Genomic DNA, 15,457 nt, shown 5'->3' on the forward strand with positions numbered 1-15,457 from the left:
CAAGACTCTGGACCACATATTTACATGAGGAAAGCAAGACTCTACTCCTGTACAGAGACCACTTAGAGTTCTTAAGCAATGGCCTTTGTTTATCACATGCAGAGGGTTATTCAGTTCCCCCAAGTATTCTCATGTATTGTGTTCATGTTGAACATAAAAAGAGTGCTTGAATAAAGTATCTTTCTTTAAACGGTGACTCTAAGAAAATTCTACATAGGATTAATGTAGTATTTGGTAATAAAAGTAACTTCAATTTTTTTTATTTTTAAGAGAAATAATCATATAATATTTAATTTTAAATCTTTGTTCCACTATCTTAATAATTCTAAAACATTTATTGAATCTCAGCCTATTAACTTAACTTGAAATTAAATAGACTATAAAAGGAACCTAGTGAATAAACAGGTTTGTAAACATATGTTCTCTAGTTATCTTTGGCCTTACGTCCTTAGGGAATATTCAATTGTTTAGTAATCAAGAATGATAAAAAACTTCTAGAAGTACTTTATAAATGACTATGGAGCAACCTGTACAGGATGTGGGAAGAGAGATTATTGAAACATACATGCAGAGACTCATAGAGAAACACACAGAGACACATACACATAACCTTGAATAGTGAACAAGTTTCTTATGAAGTATGCCCTTGGGACAATCCATCATAATCCCCATTACTCTACATTGCCATTGTTTATTTAGTTGTTTACTTTTCTTGTTTTACTATGAGTTCCATGGTCTGGGGCTTCATTTTACTTTTTATAGTCTCGAAGCCTCGCTCACATAGTGCATGGCATATAATAATAGGTATTGAACAAACATTTGTTGACTAATTGGTTGACTGAGTCAATCTTCATTGGAGAAGTTTAGCACATGAATTCATTATGACTCTAGAATTTATAAGAGAGGTTTTGGTTATGGTAATCTGTTTTACAGAGACAACTAAATTCAGAAACTCAAATAGGGACATTTCTCCATCATTTTGTCCAACTTCTCACATGTTGGCTTATTACTAAGACTGGCTCTACCTAATCATCAAGATTAACTCTGGTAGCCCCAAAGTGGTATCATTATGGTTCTCCATTCATGGGTCAAATCTCAATGAGCCCACTGAGTCTTCTAGCCTAGTTTGTGTCTGAAGTATGCCTGATTCTGAAACTGACCTTGAGTCAAAATTCTTGTGTACAGTAGGCAATATGTTCTCATTAATCTGGCCTGGATCAAGTGCTTTCATCTGTGATCAGCATTGAAGGGGCAGTGTCAGCCATACCTAAAATAAATGGAATGGATTCTGTACTAGAAATAGAGTTCAGGGAGAAGAAGAAAAGAAGGAGTAAAAGAGGAATGAGGGGTGGGATCCCTGACTCTGATAAGTTAGAAATTACATATTTGAAATTTCAAATCTGTTATCTAATTTATTATTGGGGGCTGTGCCATGTTGACTGCGCCAGAACGGCGCCTGATCACATCGGCAGCGAGGAGGTTAATTGACATAAGCACACTCAGGTGATTTATCATCCACGAACACAGTGTATGCGCATGTGTTCTCAAGCACTCCTAATTGTGCCTGCTCAGACATCTAGCGTCTGGCCTAATCTTTGCGTAAGAGGCATGGCCCTGCTCTCCGCCTCCTAGAGGTGATATAAGCGTAGGCAGAGCGAGACAGCGCAACACACAGCAGCTAGTAGAAAGAAGAACACAGCAGCTTAGCAGGGATAGGGCAAGAAGAAAGAAAAGACAGCAGAAGCAGCAGCTAGTAGAAAGAAGCGGAACAGCAGCTAGCAGAAAGTGGCATAAGGCAGATCGCAGAGCTGAGAACTGAGACGCATCACTAAAGCACCTTAGGTACACGCACCCTTACTTACAGGATGCAGGACGCACCAGTAAGAAGAAGCAGCAGAAAACTAAGAAGACAGATATCTCTGAAAGCAAAGTCTCTCTCTCTCTCTCTCTCTCTCTCTCTCTCTCTCCTCTCAAAGCAAGTAAACCTCATTTCCTCTATCCTCTATAAACAAACAAGTAAGAAAGCAGTGCACTAAAGAGAAAGAAGTAGCTCAGTTTCCAGTCCACCACCCATAAGACCCGTGCAAATTGTTGCTGCAAGCGGTGACAAATATCCACGGATTTGGTACCGCAAAGAGCCAGCGACAATTTATGTCATTCATTCATTCACTTGAAATATGTGTGTGACCTATTTATATAGGACCAAATACTGGAATAACCCCTGGGGATACAAAGGGAAGAGGACAAACAGCCTACATTTTCCAGCACTTGCCTCTGTAATTCATTGTATTTCTCTCATTCTATTCTCTTCCCTGCTTAGAGGTCTCTTTGACCTTTCTGGTCTAAAATGGTAAAACTTAACTTTTGATAGCTCCTGAAATTTAATACCAATGAAATATTTTTCTCTCTCAACTTCAAAATCCTGGTGAAGACACTCATTGGCTTGACATGATGTGTCTATCTATGGACCAGTCACATGGCTTTGGGAGCAGGATAAAATTGTACAAAATGGTTAACCTGTCATTAACTAGACTTCCCTGGAAACCAGAAGATCAGGCTAACAAAAAATGTACACCTTACAAGATAATCACATTTATTTTAGCATTATTGGTGGTGTAGATATCCTTGGTTCCTAACATACTTACAATCACCAAAATCTCAACAGACATCTGATGTATGTGATTCCCCAAATTGCTATCTTATATCCATTCTCTCTAATCAGAATTATTATTAGTTTCAGGAAAGAAAAACTATTAAAACAGAATAACTCAGTGCATAAGTGAAGCAGATGATTCACTTTATGGTATGATGAAAGTGAGATACAGTTCCCCAAGTCTATATATTTTTTGTCAAAAACAGTATTAGAAGCAAGAACTTTGCCTGTTAGCACCAGTTATCTCCAGTTAATCAGAGATGTAACCATGTAGCTCACAAGTGAATCTGGATTGCAAACATTGTTTTTGTTCAACATAGTATTAATCTGAAAATTATTTTCTTTTTAAAAAGGCTATTATTTACTTCTATAGAATAGATTTAAGTTCAGAATAAAATTGAAAGGAACATACAGGTTTCCCAAACACTCCCTTGTCCTACACATGCATAACTTCACCCATAATCAACAACCCCCTCCAAAGTGATACCATTATTATAACTGGTAATACTACATTGATACATCATCACCTGATGTCTCTAGTATACAATAAGGTTCACTTTCATAGTTGTACATTCTATGTGTTTGCACAAATGTATGAGAACTTGTATCTACCACTAGATACAATAGAATTACAAGAACCATAAGAGTGCTTTCACTACCGTAAATAATTCTTTGTGTCCTGCCTATGCGTTCCTCTCTTTTGCTTAACCTTGGCAACCACTAATCTTATTATGGTCTCCCTAGTTTTCCCTTTTCCTGAATGTCATATAGTTGGAATCATGTGATGTCTAACATTTTTATATTGACTTTTTTCACTTAGTAATATGCACTTAATTTTCTTCAATATCTTTTCTTGGATTGGTAGTTCATTTCTTTTAAGTATTGAAGAATGGTCAATTGACTGGATATACCAATTCTTACTGAACTATTCTTCTACTAAAGAATATCTTGGTTGCTTCCAAGTTATAATTAAAGTTTTTAGATACATACATGTGCAGGTTTTTGTGTGGACATAAGTTTTCAACTACTTTGGGTAAATACTAAGTATGAGTGCTGGATCATATGGTCAGAGTATGGGTAGTTTTGTGAGAAGTTGCTCAACTGTCTGCAAAGCAGGTGCACCATTATGCATTCCCACCAGATACAAATTAGAGTCCCTATAACTCCACATTTTCTCTAGCATTTGGCTTTGCTATTATTTTTGGATTTTGAGGTCTCTAATACAGTTGTAATTGTATTCTTTGTCATTTTAATTTGCATTTCCATGATAACATAAGATGGGAATATGTCTTTTCATATACTTATTATCCATTGGTATATCATCTTGCAGGAGGTGGTTAAGGTTTTTTTTTTACACATTTTAAAAATTGGGCTGTTTATTTTCTTATTCTTGGATTTAAAGAATTCTTTGTAAATTTCCAATAACATTTCTCTATTAGATATGTCCTTTGCAAATATGTTTCTTTATCTGTGAACTGCCTTTTCATTCACTTGATAGTATCTTTTCACAGTCCCATTTATCAATTTTTTTTTTATGGACTCTCATGTAAAAGTCATAATTGAACCTCAAGTCATATGAACTTTTTCCAGGGATTATCTTAGAATTTTATAATATTACATTTACCTTTAGCCTGTGATCCAGCTTGAGTTAATTTCTGTACAGGATATAAAGACTGTGTCTTAATTCTTTCTTTCTATTTTTGTTTTGTTTTATTGTTGTTTGATCATCATTTATTTTGGGATTTTTCAGATATCCATTATTGATTCTCAGTTCAATTTCATTGTATTCTAAGAGCAGATATTGAATGATTTTCATTCTTTTAAATTTGTGAGGATGTGTTTTTTGGCCCAGAATATGTTCTATCTTGGTAAAGGTTTCATGAGTTTGAAAAGAAAATGAATTCTACTCTTCAATCCTGCTATACAATTGAGTTCTCTTTACCTTTTTTTTTTTGTTTGTTTGTTTGAAAATCTTCATTTATTTTTCATTTTTGAAGGATAATACCACAGAGCAAGAAGGTCTTGTGTTTTTTTTTGTTTTTTTTTTTTTTGTACTTGTTCATCTCTCTCAATAGTTCGAATAATTTAACTTCACTCTCTCTCCTTATGGGACTTCTCTGGAGAAATAGGTTGTGACTATTATCTTTGCTTCTCTACAGGTATAGTATTTTACTCCTCCGACTTTTGAACAAGTTTTTTCTTTATCTTTGATTTTCTATAGCTTGACAATAATATGGGGTTTGGTATCTCATATTAAATTGTGGAAATTCTGTCTTTGCTATGTTAATTTTTTCCCCTTTCCTTTCTCTTCCTTTGGATATTCCCATGTTGTGTATGTATACCTTTGTACTTGTCTATAGTTCTTGGACATTCTGCTCTGGTTTAATATTTTCCCAGTTTTTATTCTCTTATTTTTCAGTTTTGGTGGTTCCTATTGAGATATTCTCAAGCTTTGAGATTCTTTCCTGATCTGTTTCGATTCTACTAAGGCTCTCTTCATTTTAGATCTTCACAATTCCTCTTGTTGCTTCTTTTCTCTCTACTTAGAATTTTCATCTCTCTTCTTCTATCATCCTTTTGCTATCACATGCTGTCTACCACTAGTGCCCTTAGCACATAAGTCATTGTTTTATACTTAGTAACTCAACATCTCTGCCACATTGTGCCCATTTAGCTTTGATGCTTGTCTTCTCTCTTCACTATGTGTGTGTACATTTGTGTTGCTGATGTTTGTTTTGATCTTTTGGTATGTTTGCCTCGTGATTTTAGACACTATGCATTGGATAGAAGGAACTGCTGTATTTTGGCTCCAGACCGAATTTCAGAAATGTTTCTCTGTTTTCCCTCTCTTTGGGGTAGGACCAAATGGTTAGAGTAGGCTCAACTGGGGATTTCCTTTCTTTCTGGTTTATTGGGCTCTGCTTTTACTCTAGCAGCAGAGCTCTGAATGTTCTCGAGTATTTTAGAATGGTTCCTTTCCCTTACATCTTACCAGACAAAATACATAGGGCATTTTTCTTAGATATTTACTGTGACAACCTGGTTGAGTTCCTAGAGGTGAGACACACAAAAGTAACTTCCCCCAACACGAGTAAATTCCCTTGGGATTTTTTAACTCTTGGACTTGTTCACACCTAGCCTCCAGCAGTATGTCAGTTAAATTTCAGGTTTTCCTAACTTAATACTGGTTCCCTGGAGGTTTTAGCTTGTGAGTCTGTGCACTGGTAAGTTGATTCTCTGTATCTGCCTGTCTGTCTTAATAATTCCGGGGGCAGTGATTTGCCATGTGACTGCACATCTCATGTGGATCTAAGAGGAGTTGATATTTTTAGCTTATTTACCTTTTACTTGTTATTAGAATAGAATTGTGACTTCCCAGCTTCTTACATAAGAGGCGTACTTTTACACTCCAATTTCTAACCATTTACAAAAACAAAATATCAGTGCAGTGGTGCCAGGACAGAGGCATCCTTCCCTGTTTTCAACATACCCAGGACCCTATATCAATTAGCCATCATTCATGTACTCATCTGTTCAGAGTGGAGCTTGCAAAGGTCCATGATCGCAGGTTAACTTGTAGTAGCAATGAACCGGATAAAGGCAAAGATTTCACAAAAACTTTCAGAGAAAAAGGACAGTTACTGTTTTGATTATTATCAGCTTATAACAACACCCCAAAGAGCTGACCTTTGGGTCACAAGGAAACCCTGTGCTCACAACATAAGACAGATGAGGAAGAGTCTCCTTTAAAGTTAATGGCAATGTAAATGCTACATCTCTCCACAGTCTGCCAAGAGCTTCAAAACTTAGATCCCAAGCTGTTTTCTATTAAGTCATATGGTTCAATGACTTCACTAAATTAAATTTCTTCATTACTTGTTGGGACTAATTCTCAAAGCATTAAGTCAATCAGATAGACTTCATCTGCTTAGACTGCCTACTATAAATGTTAATCCTACTTCAATTGTTAATCCTATTATTTTTTCTTATAACAATTGAGAACAGCAAAAATGACATAAATCTTCCCACAATATTTGATAAAGGTGAATAAGGTAAAAACTCAGGTTGGCTAGAAGTAGAACTGAAAAAAATTGCAAAGAACAGCAGTTTCAATTTTAAGAACCTTTGCCACTCAAGTAATGTTTCCATAGATAAAGTTAATGTTTCACTAAGTAATAACTAGAGAACAAAAGACTTTTAGGGGACCATATTAAATCTGCCTGCATATTAAACAATAATGTTGATTCTGATCTTAATACTTCCTGACTTTTTTTTGTAAACACATAGGATATTTATCAACCATGGCTGCTGCCATAACAAAGTACTACAAGCAATGTAGTTTAAGTAACAGGGATTTATTTTCTGACAGTAGTAGGGGCTAGGTGTCAAAGGTCAAAGGATCAAGCAGGGTCCTGGGAAAGCATTTGTTCCAGGTTTTGCACTTGGCCTAGTGCATGACTGTTTTCTTTTGGTGTCTTCACAGGGTCTATGTTTCTGTGCCCTAATTCTTTCTTCCTTTAAGAATATCAGTCATATTGGATTTATGCTCACCCAAATAAATTCATTTTAATTTAGTCACTTTTTTAAAGACCTTGTTTCCAATAAGATTACATTCTGAGGTACTGCGGAATACAATTCTAACCTATGAATTTTGGTCTGAGATACAGTTCAGTTCAGTAATCTTTCCTACTTTGTTACATGTTAAAAAATGCAAAGACCTGTGTTGACAATAAGAAAATAACTGAGAAGCTAGCCACGTTTTGCCTCTTAATACCTAAAGACAAACTTGGAAAAAAAGGCCTTAGAATCACAGTGTACACAATAAAATATGGTACAGAATGCAAAATATTATAAATATCAGTCTGAAATTCACAGTTCTGGTGAATGACAAAATTTGTATTCAGTCTTATTCTGGAAATATCTTTTGTTCATTATGTCTGTATTACAGAGAGGAAGAATTGAGATAGTTCTCCTAGGGATGTCAGTGGTTTAAAGAATGAGATATAGATTCACGATTATGTCTTAAATTATAGGCAATTTTGTTTCAGGGACAAAATCTTCTGGCAACCCCCTAGCATTCAGAATCCCCAGCATATTTTATCTAGCTGAACATCTCAAATCCTTTGAAGAATTTATTTGAAGATTTCATGATAACAAAGACAAGATACAATAAAATCAAATATGTCAAAAAGCTTGAAAGCAAGAAAAAATTCCCCTGCAGAAAAAGGAATATTGTTTACATTATTAAGCAAAATAGAATTAGAATGAAAGAGCATCACTAGGGGCAAGCTTTATACAGACCAGAGAGGCAGCTCAAAATGTTGATGCTGGTGTATGTTTTAGAATATGAAAATCTACATTTTAACATTTGATGGAAAAAACCAAGTAAACTCCAAATTAAATGTTCTTTAGAAAAACATGGGATGATCTCACTGCTTCCACTGAAAAATTCCCAAAATTTACTTTTAACATTTAAACTCTGAATTCATAGACTTGTCCAAGTGACAATAGATTAAAACCTGGTAGAATATGTGAATCCGTCTTTCCTCTGTTCCCCAAACTAATCCACTCAACGAGTCTTATCAGATTCATGGATTTAGACTTAATCTCACAAAATTTTAAAGAGCAATTTTTTCTCTTTTTTTATTTGTTCATTTTAGTTATACCCAACAGCAGAAAGTATTTTGATATATTATACGTAAACAGAGTGTAAATTCCCATTCTTGAGGTTGTGCATGATGTGGAGTTACATTGTTCGTATATTCATAAATGAACATAGGAAAGTTATGGAAGATCTATTTCATTGTCTTAACCATTTCCAACTTCTCTCTGTTCACCCCATTACCCTGCTGTCCAATCCAGTGAGCCTCCACTCCTCCCTCCCACCCACCCATATCCCTGTCTATTGTGAGTCAGCATTTGCATATCAGAGAGTACGTTCAGTATTTGGGTTTTGGGGATTAGCTAATTTTACTTAGTGTGACAGCCTCCAATTCCAACCATTTACCAGCTAATTCATAATTTTATTCTTCTTTATGACTGAGTAATATTCCATTGTAAATATGTACCAAATTTTCTTTATCCATTCATCTATTTAAGGGCACCAAGTTGGTTCCATGGTTTAGCTATTGTGAATTGAGTTGCTATGAACATTAATGTGGCTGAATCACCATAGTATGCTGATTTTAAGTCTTTTGAGTAAATGCTGAGGAGTGGGATAACTGGGTCAAATGGTGGTTTCATTCCAAGTTTTCTGAGTACTCTCCTTACTGTTGTTTTCCATAGTGGTTACACCAATTTTCTGTCCCAACAGCAATGTATGAGCATACCTTTTTCCCACATCCTCAACAACACTTACTATTGCTTGTATTTTTGATAATTACCCTTCTGACTGGAATGATGAGATGAAATATCAGTATAGTTTTAATTAGCATTTCTGTACATGCTAGAGATGTTAAATATTTTTTCATATATTAGTTGACCGATCATATTTCTTCTTCTGTAAAGTTTTATGAGCCAGGCTATATGGGCAATGACCAATCAGGCTCCATTTTCCCCTGAGACTCCATGTCATGTAGGAAATGCTTCTCACGTGAAAACACCCCGTCTAAATGGCAATTCTTATATAATGTAAAATTGTTCTCTTTTTGGTTTCCATTTTTCTTGGACAATGTACCCTGTTAGAGAACAATTGTCTAGATGTTAGTAATTATTCTTTAACTTGTACCTGATTAAGTCATTTTGACCGACTTCCCTTTCTGCTTATGATTTTAGATATCATGATATTAGTTTATAGTTTTGAATCATAGCAACAGACACTTATGATTGATGTACAGATATTCTTTCTTATGGTATTAAAACAACCCTGCAACCTTATGCTCAGAGCTGTCCTCCCAATAGCCATTTTTGGGTGTTGTGTGAGACAGTCAGCTGACTGGCTAATAAAGACTCTCAAATTTGGACTTCTCAGTGGTGATCAGTCTATTCTTAAGTTGTACCCCACAACATGAAGTGCCTGTTCAGTTCCTTTGCCCATTTATTGATTGGGTTATTTTTTGTTTTGGTGTTAAGTTTTTTGAGTGTTTTGTATAACCTGGAGATTAATACTTTATCTGAGGTACAGGTGGCAAAGATTTTTCTCCCATTCTGTAGGCTTTCTGTTCGAATTCTTGATTGTTTCCTTTTCTGTGAAGAAGCTTTTTAGTTTGATAAAATCCCCTGTATTGGTTTTTGATTTTACTTCTTGCAATTTAGGAGTCTTGTTAAGGAAGTCAGTTCTTAAGCTGACATGGGAGATTTAGACCTACTTTTTCTTCTAGTAGGCACAGGGTTTCTGGTCTACTATCTAAGTCCTTGATCCATTTTGAGTTGAGTTTTGTGTAGGGTGAGAGATAGGGGTCTAATTTCATTGTACTGCATATGTATTTCCAGTTTTCCCAGGAACATTTGTTGAAGATGTTATTTTTTCTTCAGTGTATATTTCTGGCACCTTTTTCTATTATGAGATACCTGTATTTATGTGGGTTTGTCACTGTATCTTCTATTCTGTACTATTGGTTTTCATGTCTGTTTTGGTGGCAGTAGCATACCCTTTTTGTTACTATAGCTTTGTAGTATAATTTAAGGTCTGGTATTTTGATGCCCCTTGCTTCACTTTACTTGCTAAGGATTTCTTCGGCTATTCTGGGTCTTTTATTTTCCCAAATGAATTAGATGATTGCTTTTTCCATTTCTGTGAAGAATGTCATTGAATCTTCATATAAACTTCATTAAATATGTATAGCACTTTTGGTAGTATGCCCATTTTGATAATATTAATTCTGCCTATCCAAAAACCTAGGAGATCTATCTTCTGAGGTCTTCTTCAAAATCTTTGCTTAGTGTTCTGTAGTTTTCATTGTAGAGGTCTTTTCCCTCCTTTGTTAGATTAATGCACAAATACTTTATTTTCTTTAAGGCTATTGTGAATGGAATAGTTTTTCCTAATTTCTCTTTCTGTTCACTGATATATAGGAACACAATTGGTTTATGGGTGTTAATTTTTTATCCTGCTAAATTGCTGAATTCACTTATGAATTCTAGAAGTTTTCTGGTGGAGTTTTTTGAGTCTTTTAAATATAGAATCATGTCATCACCAAATAGAGATGGTTTGAGTTTTCCTTTTCCTGTTTGTATTCTTTTAATTTCTTTCTTCTGTCTAATTGCTCTGGCTAGAGTTTCTAGGACTACGTTGAATACAGGTGGTGAAAGAGGGCATCCTTGTGTGCTCTGTTTTTTAGAGGGAGTGCTTTCAGTTTTCCTCCATTTAGAATGATGTTGGCCTTGGGTTTAGTATATATAGCTTTTACAATGTTGATCCTGGTTTTTCTAATGTTTTGAACATGAAGAGGTGCTGTACTTTGTCAAATGATTTTTATGCATCTGTTGATATGATCATATGATTCTTGTCTTTATATTTATTGATATGATGAATAGCATTTGTTGATTTCCTTATGTTGAACCAACCCTGCATCCCTGGAATGACCCACTTGATCATGGTGGCACTATCTTTTTAATATGTTTTTTGTATGTGATTTGCCAGAACTTTATTAAGAAATTTTTCATCTATCTTCACCAGGAATACTGGTCTAAAATTTTCTTTCTTTGAGGTGTCTTTGTCTCGTATTGTGTCAGGGTGATATTAGCTTCACAGAATGAATTTGGAAGAGTTCCTTCCTTTTTTATTTCATGAAATAATTTGAGGAGGATTGATTTTAGTTTTTCCTTGAAGGTCCAGTAGAACTCAGCTGAGAATCCATCTGGTCCTGGGCTTTATTTTGTTAGTAGGCTTTTGATGGCATCTTCAATTTTGTTGCTTGAAACTGATTTATATAAATTTTCTATGTCCTCCGATTCAATAGAGTAAGTCATATGTCTCTAGAAATTTGTTGATGTCTTCAAGATTTTCTATTTTATTTGAACATAAATTTTCAAAATAGGTTCTGATTATTGCCTATATTTCAGTGATGTCTGTTGTGGTATTTCCTTTTTCATTGTGAATTTTACTAATTTGATCTCTCTCTCTTGCTCTTAGTTAGCTTGGCTAAGGGTTTACCAATTTTATTTATTTTTTGGAAGAAACAACTTTTTTGTCGATTTTTTGGATTGTTTTGTTTGTTTCAATTTTGTTGATTTTGGCTCTGATTTTAATTATTTCCTGTCTTCTACTGCTTTTGATCCTGATTTATTTTTTTCTAGAGCTTTGAGATGTAATGTTAGGTTATTTATTGGATGACTTTCTATTCTTTACTGAATGAGCTCAATGCAATGAACTTCCTTCTTAGAACAGTATCTAGTGTCCTAGAGACTTTGATATGTTGTATCACTATTCTCATTTACCTCTATGTATTTTTATTTCATTCCTGATATCTTCTGCTATCTCTTTGTCATTAAGAGTGCATAATTTAGTCTCTAGGTGTTAGGGTAATTTCTATTTTTTATTCTGTCATTGATTTCTAATTTCATTCCATTGTGATCTAATAGGATGCAAGTCATTATCTCTTTTTTTTTTATATATTTGCTCTAAGTTGTTTTGTGGTCTAAAATATGGTCTCTTTTAGAGAAGAATCCCTTTGTGGCTCAGAAGAAAGTGTATCCAGTCATTAGTAGGTGAAATATTCTAAATATGTCTGTTAAATCTAAATTATTGATTGAATTTTTTAGTTTTATAGTTTGTTTATTTAGTTTTTATTGGGAGGATCTATTAAGTGGTGAGAGAGGTGTGTTAAAGTCTCCCTGTTTTCTGTTGTGGTCTATTTTCTTCTTGAAATTGAGAAGGGTTTATTTGATGTACATAGATACTCCATTGTTTGGGGTATAAATGTTTACCATTGTTGTGTCTTATTGATGTATAATTCCCTTAAGCAGTATGAAATCCATCTTTGTCCCTTCTGATTAAATTTGGCTTGAAGTCAACTTTATCTATCATGAGTTTAGAAACCCCTGCTTGTTTATAAACTAAATGTGAATGATGTGTTTTCTCTATCCTTTTCAGTTTGTCGATATCTTTGCCTATGAGGTGAGTCTTTTGGAGACAGAATTATTATTGGGTCTTGTTATTTAATTCAATCTCCAGTCTATATCTTTTTATTGATGAGTTTAGGACATTTACATTCAATGTGATAATTGAGATATTTTTATTCCTTGTAACTTTGATTTATTTCTGATCTTTAATTAAATTAGTTTTTCCATTGATTCACTGTTCTTTTAGTGTATTTTCTCCCTTTGCTGGTTTTCATTTTTCTTTTTCTTTTCTTCTTCATGAAATATGTTATTGAGTATGTTTTGTAGTGCAGGCTTTCTAGTCATGAATACTTTTAACTTTTGTTTATCATAGAAAGTTTTTATTTTATCATAAATTCTGGTGATTAATTTTGCTGGGCATAGTATTTCCAGTTGGCATTCATTTTGTTTTAGAACTTGGCATATATTATTCCAAGACTTCCTAACTTTGAGGGTCTTAGTTGAGAGAAACTGAGATCCTGATTGGTTTCCCAGTGTTACATGTTGCTTTTTTCTGACAGTCTTTAAAATTCTATCCTTATTCTGTATGTTAATCATTTTTATAATAATGGACATTGGTTTGGGTCTCTTGTAATTTTGGATATTTGTGGTCCTGTAAGCCTCCTACATTTGATTTTCCATTTCCTTATTTAGGTTTTGGAAATTTTCTGATATTATTTCATTGAAAAGATTGTGTACTCCTTTGGTTTGTGTCTCCAAGCCTTCATCTATGCCAATAAGTCTTAAATTTGTTCTTTTAATGTTATTCCATATTTCTTGGAACTTCTGTTCATGGTATCTTAACATCTTTTCTCCATAGTCTTCTTTGTTTTCAAGATTATATATTTTGTCTTCATTGCCTGAAACTCTGTCTTCCAAGTGATCTGGTTCTTTGGTGTTGCTGTCAATTGAATTTTTCATTTGGTTTATTGATTCCATCATTCAAAGATTTTTGCTTGTTTTTTTTCCCACAGAATCTCTATCTCATTATCAACGTGATCTTTCCCTTCCTGTATTTTTCTCTCTGATGTCACTACTTTTACAGTCCTTTACTTTGCAGATCAGTTTATGTACATTCTGAACTCCTTCTCTGACATTTCTTCCACTGTGTTGTTGATGGATTCTGTTATTGGAGTATCTTGGTTTGCTTGGGATGATTCGTTCCCTTGCTTTTTCATGTTCTTTGCGTCTACCCATCTAACAGTATGGATCTGAGGAAGTAGAGCTTTTACCCTGTGGACTTATAGTGTCCCCACAGATTTTCAGTTCCTCACTATTCAGAGGCAGACAAGTAATAGCAACAACCAATGCAAATAATATACAGCATTAAAACAATTAGTTCCTGCTATGACACCTACAATGTTAATTATCACAATGAAAATAAATAATATGATCAGTTATTACCTACAATAAAACAAGAAAGTTTGTAAAAGGGTTTATAATTTCAAATGGTGGATAGGGAGAGGACAGAAGTGATATAGGATGTGAAGATTATGAGGGAGGAAGAGAGATAGAAGTAAAAAATTAAATGAAGAATGAAAGAGAGAATGATAGAGATTGGCTGTTAGGGGAAGAAAAGAGAAAGAGAATCAAGGGAAACAGGTAACAGAAATATATATATATATTTATATTATATATATGTGTATATATAATAAAAAAAGAGTGCAAAACAAAACTAAAATATACTAATCAAACATCCTAGTCCTCAAATAACTTATCTATGAAAAATAACTGGCTTCAAAAATGCTAGAAATGAGAATAAAAACAAATATGAGTATGTATAAATGTCCATGTACCATTGAGGTTACAACTAAACAGAGAAAAGAAAAAAGAAAAGAAAAAAATTCTTGATGAAAAGTTAAACAATTCTGTCTTTTGGAGTTCAAAAGATTTTCAGCTTCTTTTCTTAGCAGTTTAAGTAGGGTGTTCTAGAACCATGATTCTACCTTCTGAATTGCTGGAGTGAGAGGGGTAATCTCACGGGTGGAATTCCTAGAGCCAGGGTTTAGGGTTAGGTGGGCTCCAGGCCCTTCACTGGATGCTAATTCATCTCCCTCAACTGGTACTGCAAACAACCAGATTGGAGGGAGAGGGGTAGAGCTGGGTAGGTTACCATGTCCAGTTGTCCCTTGTGTTAACCTCTCTCCATGTTTGATTTTGTCCTTGTTGCTTTGTGTGTTTACTGGGCCTGTATTTCAGGCAAAGTTTGGTTTGCTAGTAATGGTCTCCCTCAGCTGCTGGCCTTGTCACTGCGGCTACAAAAATGGTTCTTTCCTTTGTCCTCCACATGCTGCCTGAAGAGATGGCAGCTTCTTTCCTGCCCAAGGATATTGTGCAGTGTTCCTTTCAGTTTAGTTGGACAACATCCTTGATCTCTAAACATTCTGGAACCAGACAAGTCTCAGGCTTCCTTAAAATGTGGGCTCCTTTAATTTCCTTATCCTTCCACTCTGCTTGTGGAGGGATCACTATGGCTGGTGCTTCTGGTCGGTCTGTGGCAGTGGCTGTGTCATTGGGGATTTCTTCCTTATTTTATTATATCCAACTCCTGAGTCTCTAATCTGCTTTGAATGTCCAGTTTTAAATTCCAGAAGAGCACCCCCTGTTTTTGTTCACTCATCTTGCTGAGAACCTGACCATTTGCTTTCTTGGCTTTACACCACAGAGCAGCCAGGAAAATAACCTCCTCTATTCTACCATCTTGAAAACACCCAAGAGGTATATTTTATATATCTGTATAATATATAAATATTTACATCATAT

This window comes from Sciurus vulgaris (assembly GCF_902686455.1).
Source record: "Sciurus vulgaris genome assembly, chromosome: 1".
Lineage (NCBI taxonomy): Eukaryota > Metazoa > Chordata > Mammalia > Rodentia > Sciuridae > Sciurus > Sciurus vulgaris.